The sequence below is a fragment of the Dromiciops gliroides genome, chromosome 1 (assembly GCF_019393635.1).
Source record: "Dromiciops gliroides isolate mDroGli1 chromosome 1, mDroGli1.pri, whole genome shotgun sequence".
Taxonomy (NCBI): Eukaryota; Metazoa; Chordata; class Mammalia; order Microbiotheria; family Microbiotheriidae; genus Dromiciops; species Dromiciops gliroides.
In genome coordinates this window covers 62,105,827-62,127,375 of record NC_057861.1, presented here as the reverse complement: position 1 = coordinate 62,127,375, position 21,549 = coordinate 62,105,827, and positions in this window count along the sequence as shown.

Here is a 21,549-nt window from a genome sequence, read left to right as displayed (position 1 = left end):
TCTGAAAAGTAATGGGAGCCTGAGGGCTTCACTAATTTTTTCTAAAGGCCCTTCTGGTTTGGTTTTGTTTTTTTAGTTAGGCAATTGGGATTAAGTGACTTGCCCAGGGTCACACAGCCAGTAAGTGTTAAGTGTCTGAGTCTGGATTTGAACTCAGGTCCTCCTGACTCCAGGGCCGGTGCTCTATCCACTGTGCCACCTAGCGCCCCTTTTTAAATTTTTTTTTCCCTTCTGGTTTTAACTTCAGTGATTGTAATCGATTAGGCCCATCCTTTTTTAGCCTGCTTAGATCTCTTTGGAAATTGACTGTCGTATCCAATATGTTTGCTCTCCCTCCCCACTTTGTGTCATTTGCAGAACTGATAACCATAACACCTATTCCTTTATCCAAGTCACTGAAAAAAACAACACAAAAAACATTGAAGAGCAAAAGGCCAGGCACAGATTTCTGGGGGGTACTCCACTAGAGACTCTCATACAAGTTGTTATCAGCCTATTAGTTACTCTTTGGGTCTGGCCATTCAACCAGAACCTAATCCATCAAAATGTCCTATCATCTGGCCTCATGTTACTTCATCCAAAAAAAAAAAAACAGCATAAAAAACACCTGAGAGAACCTGATCAATGGAAGTGAATGGAGAACAAAGAAATAAAACCATGTGCTCTTCCATACTTGATTCTCTAAGCCACTCCCTACATCAGCTGTTCTAAACCTTCTCCTGTGAGGAAATGGGGAATGTTCTCCTCTCAGTAAGAATATAATAGTCACCATTCAAATTAAGCTCCTCCAGACCTGTTTGAGGAAAAAGTTTCCTTCTCTTCCTCCCCCCTCCAGCAAACAAAATCACATGGTTCAGGGAAACCTGAGCTGGTCACAATTAGTTCACCTCCTGAGCTGTGTTCATATAAGGGAGGAATTGAAGAATTGTCCCTGTATCACCACCCCCATTGGCTAAGAAATACTGTGTTCTGATTAGCTAGTTTTTGCGCATAGATTGTAACCCTTGATTAATTGGACCAATGATGAAAAAGGGGAGGGTCCATTCACATCAGGGACTAGGAAATAAAAGGGACCTTTGAGCCTCCATTTTTTGGTCACCCACCAGCTGCACACTGGGTGGCCCATTCTCACAAGAATGACAATAAATGAGCCTTTGACATATCACCACCGCTGAGTTCCAGAAAATTATTGTAGGAGTCATTTTCCTCACATCTCCTCAAGCTTCCCACACTCCCACCCCTACTCATAGCTGAGGACCTCACTTCAAACTTTACTGAGAAAATAGAAACTCACTATTTGACAAAAACTGCTGGGAAAACTGGAAAGCAGTCTGGTAGAAACTAGGCATAAACATAAAGGGTGATATCATAAGCAAATTAGGGGAGCATGGAAGAAACTACCTGTCAGATCTATGGATAAGGGAAGAGTTTGTAACCAAGAAAGAGATAGAGTGGTTTGCAGGACTTAAAATGGGTCATTTTGTTTATATAAAATGTAAAAGGTTTTGCACAAACAAAACCAATGCAGCTGAAATTAGAATAAAAATAGAAAACTGGGGGAGATTTTTGCAGCATTACTCTGATAAGTCTCATATAGAGAACTAAGCCATGTTTATTAAAATAGAAGCCATTAGGGCAGCTAGGTAGTGCAGTGGATAGAGCACCACCCCTGGAGTCAGGAGTACCTGAGTTCAAATCCAACCTCAGACATTTAACACTTACTAGCTGTGTGACCCTGGGCAAGTCACTTAACCCCAATTGTCTCACTAAAAAAAAAAAATAGAAGCCATTCCCCAAATGATAGCCAGTCAAAGGATATGAACAGGAAGTTTTCAGAGGAAGAAATCATACCCAGATTGACTAAGATGACAGAAAAGGAAAATGACAAATGCTGGAGAAGATGTAGGAATATAGATTTGCCAATGCACTGCAGGGGTGAACTGGTCCAACCATGTAGGAGAACAATTTGGAACTATGTCCCAAGGCTATAAAACTGTGCATATCCTTTAACTCAGCAATACCACTAGAAAAAGACCCATATGAACAATAACAGCTCTTTTTGTGTTGGCAAAGAATTGGAATCTGAGAGGATGCCCATCAACTGGCTGAACAAGTCATGTTATATGAACATGATGGAATACTATTGTGTTGTAAGAAGGGAATGGCTTCAGAAAAACCTGGGAAGACCTATATGAACTGATGCAAAAGGAAATAAACAGAACCAATAAAATAATCTACATAGTCTCAGCAATAGTGTAAAGATGATCAACTGTGAAAGACTTTGTAACTCTGATCATTTTGGTGAGCCATCACAGTTCCAAAGGATTAATAATTTAAAATGTTATCCACCTTCAGATAGAGACCCAATGGACTCAGAGTGCAGACTGAAGCATTTTTTTTCTTTTATTTTTCTTGTTTTTTCCCCTCAGGATATGGCTAAATGTGGAAATATGTTTTGCATGACTGTATATGTATAATGGATGTCATATTTCTTGGCCTTCTCAATGAGTAGAAGAGGAGGTGGAGGGAGGGAGAAAATGTAGAACTGATAATAAAAAGAAAATTTACCCAAAAAAAACAAAAAAAGAAACTAGGACCTTAAGGTCCTTTCCCTTTATCTCTCAGTCCTATGACATCATCCCTAATTCTTTCCTCCTTTATTCTAGTCTCTGATAAAAGAGGTAATCTTCCTCCTTACCAACACAAACCCCACTTTGAGTGTACTCCCTCATGTCTTGTTCTGTTCTCTCTAGCAAATTGCCCCCTCACACACACACACACACACACAATCATCTTTCCTCTCTCTTAAACTGTCAGTTTCTCCCTATCTACTGAAACTTTCCCTGCTGTCTACAAACGTGCCCAAGTCTCTCCCATCCTTAAAAAACCTTCCCATCTCTTCAAGTCTACTAACTTTCTCAGCCAAAACCTTTGAACAGAAACTATCTACACTCATTGCCTCCATTTCCCCTTCTCATACTCATTTCTCAACCTTTTGCAATCTGGCTTCCAATCTGATCACTCAACTGAAAGGAACTGTTCTCTCCAAATTTACCCATCAATCAACAAGCATTTATTAAGCATCTATTATGTTCCAGGAACTGTACAAAGCACTGGAGAGATAAAAGAAATGCAGAAACAGTCCCTGTTTTTCCCTCAGCAATTCAAATGAAAAGACTCCTCTGGTGGAGATATGTAAATAACCAGGTACATACAAGACAGATACAGAGCAATGGGATGGTAATGTCAGAGGAGAAAATCGTTGGCAACTGGAGGAACTGGGAAAGGCCTTTTATAGAAGATGGAATTTGAGCTGAATCTTAAGGAAAACAGAGACAGAGGTGAGAAAGGAAAGCACCCAGTCATGGAGGGGATCAGCTGCAAAAAAGGCAGGGAGAAGAGATGGAGTGTGGTGTTTGATGAAGTACAAGTAGACCAGAGGAGCTGGATGATAGAGTGTATGGAGGAAAGTCAAGTATAAGAATAGAGGTATCACCCTGGGCAAGTCCCTTAACCCTCACTGCCCCTCAAAAAATTTTTAAAAATTAAAAATTTTTTAAAAAGGCAGCTAGGTGGCACAGTGGATAGAGCACCAGCCCTGGATTCAGAAGGACCTGAGTTCAAATTTGACCTCAGACACTTAACACTGACTAGCTGTGTGGCCCTAGGCAAGTCACTTAACCCTCATTGCCCTGAAAAAAAGATTAGAGGTAGGAAGGGGCAGGGTTGTAAATGTCTAACAGAGGATTCATTATTTCATGCTGTATATAATAGGGAGCTGCTGAGGTTTGTTGAATAGGGGTGTGTGACAAGATCAGATTTATGCTTTAGGATAAAAAGTTAAAAGAAAATAAATTAATTTTTTTAAAAAAGGAAAATCACTTTGGCAGCTGTGTGAAAGATGATGGATTGGATGTAATGAGGAGAGACTTGAGGCAATGACTAAATAGAAGGCTACTTGAAAGACACCAGGCAAAGAGTTGATGAGGGCCTGAACTAGGGGTGGTGACCAGTTGTATAGCTTGTAGTGGAATGAGTTTCTATTTCTGCTGTTGTTCAGTTTTGTGGGTGGGTTTTGTTTTTTTTTCAGTCACTTCTGTCCCTTTGTGATCCCATTTAGGGTTTTCCTGGCAAAGATACTGGGGTGGTTTGCCATTGCCTTCTGCAGCTCAGTTTACAGATGAAACTAAGGCAAAGGGGGTTAAGTGACTTGCCCAGGGTCACACAGCTAATAAGAGTCTGGAGTCTTCCTGACTCCAGACCAGGCACTCTAGCTACTGTGCCACATATACTGCTGAAATCATAGGTCCAGACCAAAACTGATGAAATCTGAGATCCCTTTTTTTCTCACACATTCTATGAAGGAAAGGATAGAGCCACTTGATTTTTTTTTTTTTGGTGGGGCAATGAGGGTTAAGTGACTTGCCCAGGGTCACACAGCTAGTAAGTATCAAGTGTCTGAGGTGGGATTTGAACTCAGGTCCTCCTGAATCCAGGGCCAGTGCTTTATCCACTGCACCACCTAGCTACCCCCAAGCCACTTGATCTTAAATTTTCTCACGAGGGCAATAATCCATTGTATCTCAAAGGTCCTCCGTGATCTTGTGATCCTCTACCTTGTGAGGATGTGCTCTGGGAGACCCTGTAAACCACTAGAATCCTTGTCCCCCCTACTGCATACCCTCCTCTACTACCCCCTACCCCCACCCCCTGGGCTCTGCACCGGCGCCTCTCAGGTGAATTCCTAGAATACCAGGGAGATTGGGTTCCTATAACCCGGCCCCTACCCCAAGCTCTCCCGAGTTGGAGGAATCCTCTGTCACCAGACAAAGTTGTTTCCAGTTCAACCCGAAGAAAGCTAGGGATGGGCCCATGCTCCAGCCACCAGGTGGCGAGGGCAGACCACAGTGCTCTCTGACACTCCCGGCTGCCGCAGGACCCTATCTCCAAGCGCTAGTTCAACCAAAGCTCCATCCTCCTCCCCGCCCAGAGGAACCCAGACCCATCGTGTTCTGTCCAGCCAGCCCTCGCAACTCCAGGGGAGAGGCTGGTCAAAGGAAGGGGAAATTCACAACCCTCTCCCAGACAGCTCCCACTTGAGCTCACTTGCCTTCCTGCCCAGTGCTTCGCTCTATACTGGACTCCCTTCCTCTTTAGCGGATCCCATCCCTCCCCTACCTCCAGCACTCGGGGGCAGCTGGCAGGAAGGCAGGAGCTCAGAGCTCGCCAGGGTTGGGATGGGGGCGTCTCTGGCTGGGGACTCCGGCGCCAGCCCCTGATTAATACACTGTGAGACGGAAACCTCCTTTCTTGGGGAAGAAAGGAATGGGCCGGAGATAGAGGGGAACTATTAAACTTGGGGATGCGAGGGCTAAGGGAAAGGTCAGACCACTGTTAGCTGGGGAGGGTCAGATCCCTGGGGGACTGAGAGATGAATAATTCCCACCGTTTCCTCAGCACAAGGCCACTCCCTCCAGGAGGCCCATCTGGGTCCCCTCCTACCCCCAAGCTGTTCTTCCTCCCTCAATTTTCCTGATAGTAACTTTGTGTTTTTTATATCCGTGAACATTGTGTTTCCCGATAGATTGTAAACTCCTTGAGGGCAAGAACTGTTTCTCTTCTGTGTCTCCTTTGCCAAACACAATACCTGGCACACAGCAGGTGCTTAATACATGCCCAGTGAATGATTGTTTTTTTCTGTATGCCTACTAACCTGGAGGTAGTTAATATGGGGCAGGTACCACTAAACCTTTAACACTATGTTGAAAGACAGAGGTGTCAAATATTCAGGCTAGGGCCCTCAACTCTCCCAAGTGCAGCCAGAACCAACTTAAAATGTAACTGGGAAATATTTAACAAAATTAATAAAAGACAATAAAACATAGATAATATTACATTTTAAAATTAATTCAACGTGCGGCCCACAAGGATACTTATTTATGGTTTAGTGGTCCTCATTTCTATTTGGATTTGACACTCCTAGTTTAAGATCCCTTTCAGTTCTAACATTCTATGTCCATAGGAACAGAAATTTAGATTTGTTTTTTGGTTTTTTTTGTGGGGCAATTGGGAGTAAGTAACTTGCCCAGGGTCACACAGCTAGTAAGTGTTAAGTGTCTGAGGCCGGATTTGAACTCAGGTCCTCCTGACTCCAGGGCCGGTGCTCTATACACTATGCCACCTAACTGCCCCAGAGATTTAGATTTGGAAGAGATCTTAAAGCCTATCCAGGCCACTCTCCTCATGTTACAGATGAGAAAACTGAAGCCTGAAGAGGGTGACTTGCCCAAGATCACACAGTTTGTATCAAAGTCAGGATATGAACCCAAGACTTCCTGTCTCCTGGACTAGCATCCTATCCATACTAATCTGAGGTATCTTTAAATCCTGACATTCCATATTCAGTTGTTGTTGGTTTTTTTTTTTTTGCGGGGCAATGGGGGTTAAGTGACTTGCCCAGGGTCATACAGCCAGTAAGTGTCAAGTGTCTGAGGCCGGATTTGAACCTAGGAACTCCTGAATCCAGGGCCAGTGCTTTATGCACTGTGCCACCTAGCTGCCACCTAGCTGCCACCTAGCCGCCCCCCCCCCCACACACACACATTCCATATTCTAATCTCTCTTAAAAACTCAGCCCTGGTAATCTATGTCCCCAGGTCCCTTCCAGCTCTGACATTCTAAGTTGTAAGGTCCTTAGCAGCTTGACCGCTCAGTGTTCTAAGGGCCCTTCTGTCCCTAACATTCCTTGTCCTAAAGTTTCCTTCATTTATTTTTTTTTTAATTTATTAATTTATTTAATTTTGCGGGGCATTGGGGGTTGTGACTTGCCCAGGGTCACACAGCTAGTAAGTGTCAAGTGTCTGAGGCCGGATTTGAACTCAGGAACGCCTGAATCCAGGGCCGGTGCTTTATCCACTGTGCCACCTAGCTGCCCCAGTTTCCTTCATTTCTAACATTCTCATCTCTGTGAAAGGAGCAACAAGTTCTAAAGTCACACCCAAATGACTTTGAGAAAATCAATCTGGTAGATTGTTTGCAAGAGCTACTGGAATGTGGTAGAAAGAGCCCTGGAAATAGAGTTTAAAAAAACAAACCAAAAAAACCCTGGGTTTGAATCCAGACTATATCATCTATAGCTTTGTGTAACCTTAGATAAGTCACTTCCCTTCTCTGGGCCTCAGTTTCCTTTGGTTTAAGATGGGCTTGTACTAGATGCCTTCTAAAGTCCCAACCAGCTTCAGTCCTATGATCTTATGACACTCCCTGGAAAGGAAATCAGAAAACAAAGATATCCAATGAAAGATAGTTCACAGGTTCTCCTTAGAAAAGGGAATAAAGCATTTGGCAGAGCTGATTTCATCATGTCGGCAAAAGCAACAAGCAGTATCCTTTTGTGGGAAGCTTGGTTCTCCGCCTTGTAGTTCTTATGACAGGCATAAGAAACAAAGCCACCATGTAGAGGCAGTTGGGTGGTCTTAGATTCTTCCTAGTTATGTGGCCCTGGATAAATCATTTAACGTTTGTCTACTTTAGTTACCTCATCTGTCAAGTGGGGATGATGATAGAACCTATTTCCAAGGGTCTTTGTGAGGATAAGATGAGATATTTGTAACACTCTTTACGATGATGAGGACAATTGGGATCAAACCAACTCGACCGTTGTTGCTGAAAGGGTAGAGTCAGTGTATTCTCTTCTGGCCCTACTTACCATGGGTAACATTCCAAAATGCCCCTCCCTGGGACCCTACTGGATATCGTTGACTCTTATTATAATGTAAGCTACATGAGGGCAGGAACTGTTTTCGCTTTTGGATTTCTCTCCCCAGTGCTTAGCCTAGTAGCTTGGCACACAGGAGGTGTTTAATAAATGCTTTTCATCTTTCATCCCTCGTTCATTTATGCATCACCCTTATTCCTCTCACAAAGGTGTGGAGCTGGAAGGGAACTTAGATGTCCTCTAGTTCAACTCTCTAATTTTACAGATAAGGAAAGTGAAACCCCAAAGGTTAAGGGACTTGCCCAAGGTCACATAGGTAACAACTGGCAGAATCTCTTACTCTTAATCTTCTTTCACAGTATCATGCTGCTTTTTCTGAATGATGATGGCAAGTCAATTTGTTGTTGTTCAGTCATGTCCAATTCATTATGACCCTGGTTGGGATTTTCTTGGCAAAGATACTTGAATGGTTTGCCATTTCCTTCCCTCTTCAAGAACAAAGGGCAAACAACAACAAGAGAAACAAAGGTTAAGTGACTTGCCCAGGACCACACATCTAATACGTGTCTGAGGCTGGATTTGAACTCAGGTCTTCCTGACTTGAGGCTCAGCGATCTAGACCCTGAGCCACCTAGCTGCCTCCTAGGCAAACAGGCATTTAATAAGAACTGGTTGATTCAAACAGTGAATGTGAGAAGCAGGAGCAATGGTGCAGGTAGGAGAACCAGGAGAAAGAAGTACCACAGAATCCAGAAAGGAAAGAGTATTCAGCAGGAGGGGATATCAACAGTTTTGACCACTGCAGGGAAGAAAACATAGGGGACAACTAATCTTTATACTGCGGAGCATTAGGTATTCACTAAGGGGAGAACAGAACCCTATGTGTTATAAAACTGACTTTTAAAAAGCTTAATGTTCGTCAGCTAGGTGGCGCAGTGGATTAAGCACTGGCCCTGGATTCAGGAGGCCCTGAGTTCAAATCTGACCTCAGACACTTGATACTAACTAGCTGTGTGACCCTGGGCAAGTAACTTACCCCCCCATTGCCCTGCCAAAAAAAGGGGGGGAAGCTTAATGAAATGCTTTTTGGGATGGGATTGCATCCCTGTGGTGTGACTATCCCTTGAGGTTCTGTCCTTGGCCTTCTCTACATTTTCTCTACATTATCTACTCCTATCATTTCACTTATCTCCTCTATATTTAGATGACTTACAAATCTACATCACAGATGAGATCAAGTGATATAATATATGTAAAACACTTATCAAATCTTAAAGCCTATTATTATGCTATTACTTCATTCTTCTTTTTTTTTTAATGGATCTTAGTGAGAAATTATCCTGGGACAAATCACTCTTGCTAATATTCTTTTTTTTTTTTTTTGGTGAGGCAATTGGGGTTAAGTGACTTGCCCAGGGTCACACAGCTAGTGTCAAGTGTCTGAGGTTGGATTTGAACTCAAGTCCTCCTGAATCCAGGGCCAGTGCTCTATCCACTGCACCACCTAGCTGCCCCGCTAATATTCTTTTGTGTGTAATGTTCCATAGACTGTTGCACAAGTATATAAAATAACTACTCTCTTATCAATGAATCACAGTTTTGGAATATATGTTTATATTGTCTAGCCTCACTAAAAGCAACTTCTGAATGACTGGTAGAAAATGGGATGACTAGGCTGATATACACCTCATTCTGCTCCCACATTGTTTTCTTCAGCTACATCTCTACATTTTGAAAGCCTTTCATTACATGTAAATGTATATTTAATGTGGCAATATCTATTTAAAGGCCTAATTAAGTAAATACCATTTATTTATTTTATATTAAAATAAACTACTGTGAAAACCAGTTGACTGTGATTTCCATGTGTTATAATACTCAGGTTCCAATTCAGGTTGAATTCTCAAGGATAGTTTAGGGTCTAAATTTCTTTCTTTTTTTTTTTTTTTTAGTGAAGCAACTAGGGTTAAGTGACTTGCCCAGGGTCACACAGCTAGTAAGTGTTAGGTGTCTGAGGCCGGATTTGAACTCAGGTACTCCTGACTCCAGGGCCAGTGCTCTATCTACTGCGCCACCTAGTTGCCCCTTAAATTTCTAATATAGAGATTCATCCATTAGTTTGTGAAGAATAGCATGCTTCTATATAATATTGGCCACCTGATAGTATCTTTTAAATTTTTATTTTATTGATATCTTTTTTATTTTAAATAGTATTTTATATTTTCTAATTACATGTAAAAACTATTTTTAACATGAGTTTTAAAAATTTTTGAGTTCCAAATTCTCTCCCTTTCTCACCTCCTCCCTCCCTGAGATGGCAAGCCATTTGATATCGGTTATACATGTACAATTATGCAAAACATATTTACATATTAGTCATGTTATGAAAGAAAACACAGACTCCCCCCTCCCAAAAAAACCCTACAAAAATATTAAAGTGAAAAATAGTGTGCTTCAATCTGCATTCAGACTCCATCATTTTTTTCTCTGGAGGTGGATAGAATTTTTTATCATGAGTCCTTTGAAATTGTCTTGGATCATTGAATTGCTGAGGATAGCTAAGTCATTCACAGTTGATCATCACACAATATTGCTGTTACTGTGTTACTGCTGTGTTACTGTGTATGTTCTCCTGGTTCTGTTTACTTCACTTTGTACCAGTTCATATAAATCTTTCCAGGGATTTTATTGAATTTTTTGTTTTACATTTCCTAGATTTCCTCCTTTATCCCTCTTCTTTCCCTCCCCAGAGTACCATTCCTAAAGCAAAAAACTTTTTTTAAGACAAAGAAGGAAAAATATCAACAAAATCAATCAATGGATTGAAAAACATCTGACAATATGTGCAATTAATGTCCAGTTCCCCAGGAATCTGATCTTTGCAAAGGAGCCAGGGAAGGTATCTTTTTATATAGCTTCTTTGGGGCCAAACTTAAGCTCTTTGTAATTTTGCAACCATCAGTTTTGATCATTTTGTGACTGTTGTCCCTTGCATTGTAGCTATTGTGTGTATTGCTTTCTTTGCTCACTTCAATTTGTATCAGTTCCTGTAAGCTTTTCCATGCTTCTCTGTATTCATTATGTTCATTGTTTCTTACAATACAGTATATTCCATTACATTCATATACCATACTCTATTAAGCCTTTTCCCAGGTAATGGGCATCTACTTTGTTTCCAGTTCTTTGCTACCACAAAAAATGTTGCTATAGATATTTTGGCATATAGGCATGCCTCATTTTATTGTATTTTGCTTTATTGCACTTTGCAGATATTGCATTTTTTACAAATTGAAGGCTTGTGACAACCCTGTGTCAAGCAAGTCTATTGGCACCATTTCACCAACAGCATATGCTCATATCATATCTCTGTGTCATATTTTGGTAATTCTCTCAATATTTCAAATTTGTTTACTATTATTATATCTGTTATGGTGATCTGCCATCAGTGATCTTTGATGTTACTATTTTAATTGTTTTGGGGTGCCACAAACCAAGCCCACATAAGATAGTGAACTTAAGTGATAAATGTTGTGTGTGCTCTGACTGCTCCACTGACCACCTGTTTCCCCATCTCTCTCCTTAGCCCTCCATTGTTGTTGTTTGTTCTTCATTCCCAAAGAGAACCATGACATCAGGGTGATATCATGACTTGCACTGAATTGGATGTAAGTGAGGGAGGGATGGGCAAAGTCACCAGCCTCACTCTTTAAAGCCTCCAGGGTCATCTGGGTCCAGTGGCATGATATACATCAGAATTACTGGAGATGGCCCTGGACATTTGAGGTAATTGGGGTTAAGTGACTTGCCCAGTGTCACATAGCTGGTAAGTGTTTGAGGTGAGATTTGAACTCAGGTCCTCTTGACTCCAGGGCTAGTATTCTATTCACTATGCTACCTCAATGCCCCTCAGGCTTCCCTACTCTGAGACACAATATTGAAATTAGGTCAATTGATAATCCTACAATGGTTTCTAAGTGTTCAAGTGAAAGGAAGTGTCAATCATAACAAACGTCATTGTTGTCTTATTTTAAGAAATTGCCACAGCCACCCCAACCTTCAGCAGCCACCAACTGATCAGTCAGCATGACCAACACCAAGGCAAGACCCTTCACCAACAAAAATATTACAATATTACAAAGGCTCAGATGATCGCATATTTTATCAATAAAGTATTTTTAATAAGGTAGGTACATTGTTTGTTTAGACATAATAGTGTTGCACACTTAATAGACTACAGGATAATGCAAACATAACCTTTATATTCACTGGAAAACCAAACAACTCATGTGACTCATTTTATTGCAATATTTGCTTTATTGTGGTGGATTAGAACTGAACCTGCAGTATCTTCAAGGTTTGCCTATTTATCATTGATTTAATGGGGCATAAACCTAGCAGTGAAATCTCTAAGTCAAAGGGCTTGGATATTTTAATCATTTTAGTTCCATATTTTCATATTGCTTTCAATCAATTCTCAAGTCCACCAACAGTGCACTAACATGTCCATCTTTCCACAACCCCCTAACATTGACTATTCTCATTTTTTGTCATCTTTGCCAATCTGGTGGGGGTGAATAGAAATTTCAAGGTTTGTTTTGAATTGCATTTGTACTATTATTAGTTACTTACGGCACTTTTTCTTGTGGTTGTTAATAATTTGCAATTCTTCTTTTGAGAATTCTTTGCTCACATTGTCTTTCTAGATATTTGATAGGTGCTAAATTTTTGCAACCTGCTGAGATATAGTTTCTACTATTACTTTGCATAATCGTAATTGATCAATAAGTTCAAGCTCCTTAAGGAAACCTTTTGGCAATTTTTCATGGCAATTACCTGATCCTGAATTGCCATCAAAAATACCTCTATTTCTATCAACAGATCCACATGACCTGGACATTTGTTCAATATTTCCTTGTCAACATCTTGTTGGTTGAGTTCATGAGACTGTTGCCCATGGAGGGCCTTTTAAATCTGCTCTTGGCTCTTAGCCATTTCATAGGCTCTATTCAGAGGTAAATTACATTCTTTTATGTTCAACAAATCCAGTGGTTTATACCTATTGTCAGTTTTTACTATTGCTTGAAAAAGTGATGTTTACCCCTAAAGATATTTCTTTAAGTTTTTTAACTTATTTAAAGTTAAATCAGTTAATTTCTTTTTTTATTTTCGAATGACTGTGTTTGGCTAATACCACACATAATTTGTTAGGATACTTGACAAATATATTGTTATCCATTTTTTTAGGGGCAATGAGGGTTAAGTGACTTGCCCAGGGTCACACAGCTAGTAAGTGTCAAGTGTCTGAGGCTGGATTTGAACTCAGGGCCTCCTGAATCCAAGAACAGTGATTTATCCACTGCACCACCTAGCTGCCCCGTTGTTATCCATTTTGCTGTTCCAGAATCTTAGATTATGACTAGTACTGTTAAGGTGTTTGTGGTTTCAAATGTATTCTTCTAGTTTTTTAGTTCATTAAGTTTGTTAAGCTTTGAGTTCAACATGCTAGTAATTTTCTTAACATATGCAGCCATAGTTTTGTCCCTCATAACTTTAATGCTATATGTGTCTTGCTTAGAAAAGACTGAAGCTTTCATGAGGGAGGTGGTGCTTGAGATGAATTTTGAAGGACACTAGGGATTTTAAGGTGGGGTGGGAGTGTGGAAGACAGCCAGGGCAAAGGTATAGACATAGTGGATGGAATGTTGTGTGTGAAGACCAGTTTGGCCAAACCAGAGTACATGAAGATCAGATAAAATTCTATGTCAGAAAAAAGAACTTGCTTTGTTCTAACGCACAGTTGTCAGTCATTGACATCAAGTGAAGTGTAAAATAGGGAGATATATATTTGCCAAAGATTTTTATCATTGTCATGGAAGATGTCCCACTCAAAGTCCATATGGAAGAAGAATTCCCTATGGATGGTGAAGTCACCCTCCAGGTGTTCTGATTTGCAGATGACATTGGGTTGAGTGCACTAAGTCCCAAAAGGGCTCCCCACCAAGATACAAATCACTCATGAGAAATAAACCTAGAAATCCACATAGGAAAGCCCAAATGGATGAATGATATCTATTCCTCAGATTTTGTGGTGCAGTCAGATTCATTAAGTCAGACCATCAGTACATATATCTTAGACACTGCAGATTATTGATGAGCCACCCTGAGAGAAGGAACTGGTTTTATTTTGTTTTGTTTTTTGCTTTTCTTTATATTCCCAGTGCTTAGCACAGTGCCTGGCACATAGTAAGTGCTTAATAAATGTTTGTTGAATGACTGACTGACCATAAATAGACATGAAGAAGAGTACAAACTGAATCACACTTGGTACTAGATCATACAAAGTACTTTCAATGACCCCAAGCTATACACTGTCACTGAAATCAATCTTTTAAAAAACACCCATTAGTATTTCCTGGTTTTGTTGAGTCAGGTGGCTACAAATCATGGAACACCACAATCTCAGAAAACTCAAAATGGTGAATGACCCAAACTGCAATGGATAGAACGATGGTACGTGTGAATGGGCTGCAACATCTCATCAACAATAACTTGCAGATAAAAAAATGGCATAACAACATCATTAAAGACTGAAAAGGGGGGCAGCTAGATGGCGCAGTGGTTAAAGCACCAGCCCTGAATTCAGGAGTACCTGAGTTCAAATCTGGGCTCAGATACTTGACACTTACTAGCTGTGTGACCCTGGGCAAGTCACTTAACCCCCATTGCCTGCAAAAAAAAAAAAAAAGACTGAAAAAGGGGGTGGAACAGACATATAACAAGAGTGAGGAATAACAGAGAGCTGCAAGCACTGCACGGGTATAGGTGAAATATTAAAAGAATCAGAAATCTCAAGAACATTGGGTTGATCTTTTATGGAGGACATATGAAAAGACAGAGACAAGACAATCTGAAGCAATTAAGTATTCACATTGATAATAGGAATTCATCAAAATATATTCTATCATTCCCTCCCTTGTTCTAACATTTTTTTTGTTTGTTTTTGTTTTTGTTTTTTGTGGGGCAATGAGGATTAAGCGACTTGCCCAGGCATAGCTAATGTCAAGTGTTCGAGGCTGGATTTGAACTCAGGTTCTCCTGAATTCAGGGCTGGTGCTTTATCCACTGCAACACCTAGCTGCCCCACTGTAACATTTTTTAATCTGTGTTCTAAGGTTCCTTCCAGGTCTGACCTGTTATGTTCTAAAACAGGGGTTGTTAACCTTTTTTTTTTTTGTATCATGGACTCTTTCTGGTGAAACTTATGGACCCCTTCTCAGAATAATGTTTTTAAATGCACAAAATAAAATACATGGGATTTCAAAGAAAGCCAATTATACTGAAATACAGTTATTGTCGTATTAAAAAACTAAGTGCATGAACCCCAAGTTAAAAACCCATTTCCTAAAGTCATCCAGGAAATGGTGACTGAAGTGTCCCCGTGGAGCAGCAGTGTGCCCTCATTAATACAATGATCCTCCCTTGCTACTCCTTTCCTAAGTAGCCAATAGACTAGAGGAGAGTATCCTCCTAGGATTAAACATCTATAGCATGTATGATTCTCATCTCTCTCCTAGAAGTTCCTCGAGCACAGAGCATGTATGATTTTTTTCATATTTATATCCCCAGTTACTTAGATCTTTTAATGGTATAAATAACAAGCTGGGACACAGACAGGATTGTGTTGAAGCCCATTGTATTAGCTCTCAAGAGTGATGGTTAAATTTTCAGTGTGAGCATTTATATCTGAGAAATCAGCCAACACTACCAATCATGGCTTGACTTTTTTTGTCGATTGTCTAGGCTTAAGAAAACAATGGAGAAAATGTTAATAATGCCGATTCAACTTAAAAGCCCAAAGCCAGGCTGAATCTGGGTGGGTTGGGGACAATGTCAGAAAAAGGCTGGGGCCAAAGAACAAAGGAGGGGGAATCCTGGGACCAGTACAGTCAGATGACAAAGAGGAATAAAATTCTGTTCCTAATCATGGAAATTCCCCCGGGGGGCTGCTTTGGTGTAATGAACAGCACAGACAGCAGCCTGTCCTGCTGCATCAAGGAGAATAACAGTTTAACAATCTGATAATATCATTTCCCCCATCCCCCAGGCACCTTCTTCCCAATGAGCATCCCGGATTCCCCTGGGGCTTGTGTGAAACTGCACAGCTTGGCCAGCTTGGGGGCAGGGGGAGTCAGCACTCTCTGTAGAAGAAAAGACAAAAAGCCCTATCCTCTCCTTTTACTCTTTTTCTTGACAAAGTGGAAAAGAACACTGGCTCCAGAATCATAGGGGCTTGGGTTCAAATTCTGCCTCTGGTGGTTGCTACTTGTAAGACTCAAGGCAGTGGCTTACATACATTACATATACAATATATGATATACAATTATTATATATTATATAATATGTATTAACTTTATGTATTCTATGTAACTATATAATATAGAATTATACTTTATGCATCATAGTCCTAGGATTCATTACTTACTAAAATAATTTATGCATTTTATAGTTATTAGGAATGGGATTTTCCTGCCTAGGATTGTTTCTTAAATTTTGTTATTGTTATATAGAAGTTGATTTTTGAGAATCTTTTTTTTTTAACCTGTAAAATGAAGGGGTTGGATTATTTGGCCTCTGAGATCTTTTGCAGCAATAAATCTATAGTCCCAGAATCCGTCACTCACAGATTGAAGATGACTGAGGTTTCATTTTTTGATGGAAGTACAAGCCCACAAGCTATATTTTGTTATTGTTCAGTCATTTCAGCCGTGTATGACTCTGTGACCCCATTTAGGGTTTTCCTGGCAGAGATACTGGAGGGGTTTGCCATTTCCTTCTCTAGTTCATTTTAAAGCTGAGGAAACTGAGGTAAATAGGGTTAAGTGACTTGCCCAGAGTCACACAGCTAATAAGTGTCTGAAGCCAGATTTGAACTCAAGAAGAGGAGTCTTCCTGGCTTTAGGACCAGCCCTCTATCCACTGTGTTACCTAGCAGCCCACAATATGTATGCTTCTCTGTTATTCTTTTCCCAGCCTGCAATTCTAATTCTTCAGAGACAGCATGACCAGAAGAATATTGATGTTTTTTAAAAAAATATGAGCCTTTGTTTCTTTGTCCTGCTTTCTTTCTTTCTTCTAATTGGTTATCGATCTTGATCTATGAGCTAACAAGTCAATGGTAAGGCCGTACATAATCAGCTGATTCAGAAACAATTCCCACATCAGTAACCAGTCACCTTCTGCCAGTGCGAATATAATCAATTTTGGTTTTTCATGGCATTTGGCACTCACTGCATTAAGCACCTCCAATTCTTTTCATATTACTTTGTACATATCTTGTAATTTACTTATCTATACAAGGCCTCAAAGCAAAATGTAAGCCCTTTGTGGGAAGGGGTGGATTTGTTTCTGTCTTTGTATCCAAGTACATACACTGCCTGCCTTAGAGATGTTGGCTGAATTTTATCAATCCTTCCATTTATCTACAACTTTCTTTTTTCTCCAGGTTTCATTTATGGAGAGTGTCGAGATGAATATGATTTTGTTTGCCTAGTAGTGTGGCTCCTCAGGCAATGGATAAGAAGCTCCCATTTATAGTATAAACAGCTAGTTTAATGTTCATGGACAATTAGACCCTACCCCCATTCCTTTGGTTTCATTAGTGTTAGGAACACCTGGTGAAGAATAGAACTTCCTTTCCTGATGCAGATAAGAGCCATCTCTGCACCACATGGTCTTCAAGAGTTGCCTGGATCCTGGAGAGGTAAAGTCACTGGACCAGCATAACAGGGAATTTGTGACAAAGGCAGGATTTGAACCCAGGTCTTCCTGACTGCTAAGCTAGCACTCTATCCAGGGTGCTGGGTTTCCTCTTCCTCTTCCCCCTTTTCTTCCACTCTACCACCATTCCTACAATAGTAGGGAGAGCCATGCTATACTGGGCACCATTATGTATTTTTCTGTTTCACAGGTTGTAAGACTAATGAATTGGTGGCCACTGTCCTCATGATGGGCCTCTTTCTACTTAGGCAGACTGGCCCTGCGAAATCAGCTGGAGTGCATTGCTTGATCTCTCCTCAAATCCTGTCCATCTCAGGGTTAAACATCCCAGAACTTGGACTCTGCTATTATCATATTGTTTTGAATACCCCATTTTAGGAAGGATGTTGACTAATGAAGTATGTTCAGAGGAGAGTAAGTAGGAAAGGAATGGAGTGGGAAGAAGGTCTTGTGAGGATCAGTAGAAGATTCTGGAGGTATTTAGCCTGGAGAAGAGAAGATTTAGGGCAGAAGTGATCAGTATCCAAAAGTGTTTAAAAGCAGCTAAGTGGTACAGTGGATAGAGCACCAGTCCTGGAGTCAGGAGGACCTCAGTTAAAAATCTGGCCTCAGATACTTCCTAGCTGTATGACCTCCCTTGACCTCTGTCTGCCTCAGTTTCCTCTTCTTTAAAATAGAGATAACAATAGCACCCACATCCCATGATTGTTGTGAGGATAAAATGAGATTATTTGTAAATAATTTTTCTAACCTCAAAGCACTGTATTTATACAGCTATTATGTGAAGGGCACATAAGAGCCCTGAGACCTGGAAAAGACCTTAACTTATAAAGGCCAAGGTCTCCCAATGCATCCGAGGACATCTATAGTTGTTCTGATCTATATCTTGCCACTGGACCCAGATGGCTCTGTAGGAGTGAGTGAGGCTAATGACTTTGCACAGCACCCCCTCACTTAAATCCAAGTTATGATATCCAGTTATGATATCACCTTCTGATGTCATGGTCCCCTTCCAGAGAAGGAAGGACAAACAACAACAACAAGGAAGATGTTCCATGAAGGGGATTCCACCAGCTTGGAGGCAGCACATTCCACTGGTGTTTTTTTTTTGTTGTTGTTGTTTTTGGTGTGGTTTTTTTGTGTGGGGCAATGAGGGTTAAGTGACTTGCCCAGGGTCACACATCTAGTAAGTGTCAAGTGTCTGAGGCTGGATTTTGAACTCAGGTCCTCCTGAATCCAGGGCTGGTGCTTTATCCATTGCGCCACCTAGCTGCCCCCACATTCTTCTTTTGAACAGCTCTCATCATACACAAGCTTTTCCTACATCTTTCCCTAATCTTTTTCAATGCCATTTTTGCCCATTACTCTGAGTACTATAGGATCATAGTTTAGAGCACCACCACCCCATACAACCCCAACCTTTATGGATGAAGAAATTAAGGCACAGAGAGGTCAAGTGACTTGCCCAGAGTCACACAGTGAATAACAGAGTTGGGTTCTGGCCCCTGGGATCATAAATAGGAGCAATGGAGGCAAATAATAGAATCACAGATTCATAGCTGGAAGGGACCTCAGATATCATCAAAGTACAATCTTGTTATTGTACAAATAAGGAAACTGGAGCACAAAAAGGGTAAGTGATTTGCCCAAAGTCACACAGAGAATAGTTAGTGGTGATATGATGCAAACTCAGATTCTTTGACTCTAATTCATTGCTTTTCCCACTATAACAAGTAGAAAAATTATGGTTAGATATAAGAAAGGCCCTCCTAACAATGAACTATCCAAACATAGACTTCTGGGTTCTCTATCACCAGAAGCATTCAATCAGATGTAAGATAACTGCTTGCTGGAGCTAAAAGAAGCTGAGAAGCCATGAGGATGCTGGCAGTGGCCTAAGGCCTCCAGGGAATCAGTGACTTTTTGGCTCACTTATTCTCCAGCTCCAGTGACTTCCTCACCATCTGGGGCCTTTCATTGAATCACATTGCTCTAGGGAGAGGAGGAGGGGAACTAGCCAAGCTTGTCAAGAAGGGGAAGGGTATAGGAAGGAGAAATGGAGAGATGTAACGAAGAGGAAAAGGTAGGGATGCATAAGTGAGGAGAGGAAGAAGGAGAAAGGAGCAGGGGAATAGTGTGGGGGGAGTGGGAAAGGGAAAGGGAAAAGGAAAAGAGAGAAGTTGGATAATAGCCACCCAGATGGTCCCAACCCCCAAATTACTGCTAATGCTTGAATCTCAATTAATCAACTCCATTGGAAGCCTGTCATTGACTTGGGACTCCTGCCCTTAATGTCCAGGAAACATCCCTTGGACAAGGATTGATTTTTCCTTTCCTCCTTGCCTTTCTCCCACAAGCCCTAGGAGCCACTTGCTCCCTTCTGGTCACTGCTGCCTAGTCTAGTCTCCTCCACCACACCAAGATCCTCTTTACTAGAACCAGGAGTTCATGCAGCTTCCCAGTGCCCTCCATGCTGTCTATGAAGCAGTATCCTTTTGAGACAGATTCTTAAAGAAGTTCTTGCTAATGCAAAGTTAGACTGTGTTGGGAGACATAGTTTCTCAGAGTAAGGAGGTAGTAGTTCCTCTATACTTTTCCCAGGTCAGACCACATCCAGAGTATTATGTTCAATTATGGGCACCACCTAGACAAATCTAATTTTTAAAAATATGCAAGAAAGAAGTTAAGGATCTGAAAATTTTTTTAGAAAAGTTAAATATGATAGCTCTTTAGAGATTATTGAATGGGGATATAAAAGAATGTACATATTTCTCAGCTGCATACTTTTACAAAGACTGACCATGTATTAAAGCAGAACAAGCTCACAAAGAAATGCAAGAAAGCAGAAATGAACACATCCTTTGCTGACCACAAAGCAGTAAAAATTACATTCCACAAAGGACCACTGAAGAGAAGATTAAAAATTAATTTGAGGTTTAAATAACTTACTCCTAAAGATCTGGTGAGTCAAAGAACAAACCAAAGAAACAATAGATAATTTCATTAAAAATAATGAAAATAGGGGCAGCTAGGTGGCACAGTGGATAAAGCACTGGCCCTGGATCCAGGAGGACCCGAGTTCAAATCCAGCCTCAGACACTAGACACTTACTAGCTGTGTGACCCTGGGCAAGACACTTAACCCTCATTGCCCCACCCCCCAAAAATAATGAAAATGATACAACAAAAACTTTGAGGATTCAGTCAAAGCAGTTCATAAAGGAAAATTCATATCTCAACATACTCAGCAAAAGAAATAAAGAACAGATATTGATCAACTGGTTGTATGACTTAAAAAACTAAAAAACCAACACAACTTTTTTTTTTTTTAGCTCAGGGCAATGGGGGTTAAGTGACTTGCCCAGGGTCACACAGCTAGTAAGTGTTAAGTGTCTGAGGCTGGATTTGAACTCAGGTACTCCTGAATCCAGGGCCAGTGCTTTATCTACTGCGCCATCTAGCCACCCCCCCAACACAACTTTTAAACCCAATTAAACACATAAAAATAAATTCTGAAAATTATTGGAGAAATTGACAAAATCTAAAGGGAAAAAATCCTACTAATTAAAAAATAAAATTAAGTGCTGGTTTTTTAAAAAATAAAAATAAATAAAAGAGATAAACCATTAGCTACTCTGATTTTTAAAAAGAAAGAAAAACTAAATTACCAATATCAAAAAGCATTCACAACAAATGAAGAAAATTATTATAAACTGTTTTGTCCAATTATATATCATAAACCCCACAGTATAAATGAAATTGATATTATTTATATTTACAAAAATATTAAATGCCCAGATGAACAGGACAATGAATAGAGAATTTAAATAATCTAATATCAGACAAAGAAACTGAATAAATCATAAATAAATTCACAAAGGGGAAAAAAACTAGGACTAGATGGATTTACAAGGGAATTCTATTAAATATTAAAAGAATAATTAATTATAATATTATATAATATGTAATATTTATTGTACATTATTTAGATACATGTGTTTGATATCATTATATGATATATTAATAAATAGAAATGTTATTATATATTATATATCT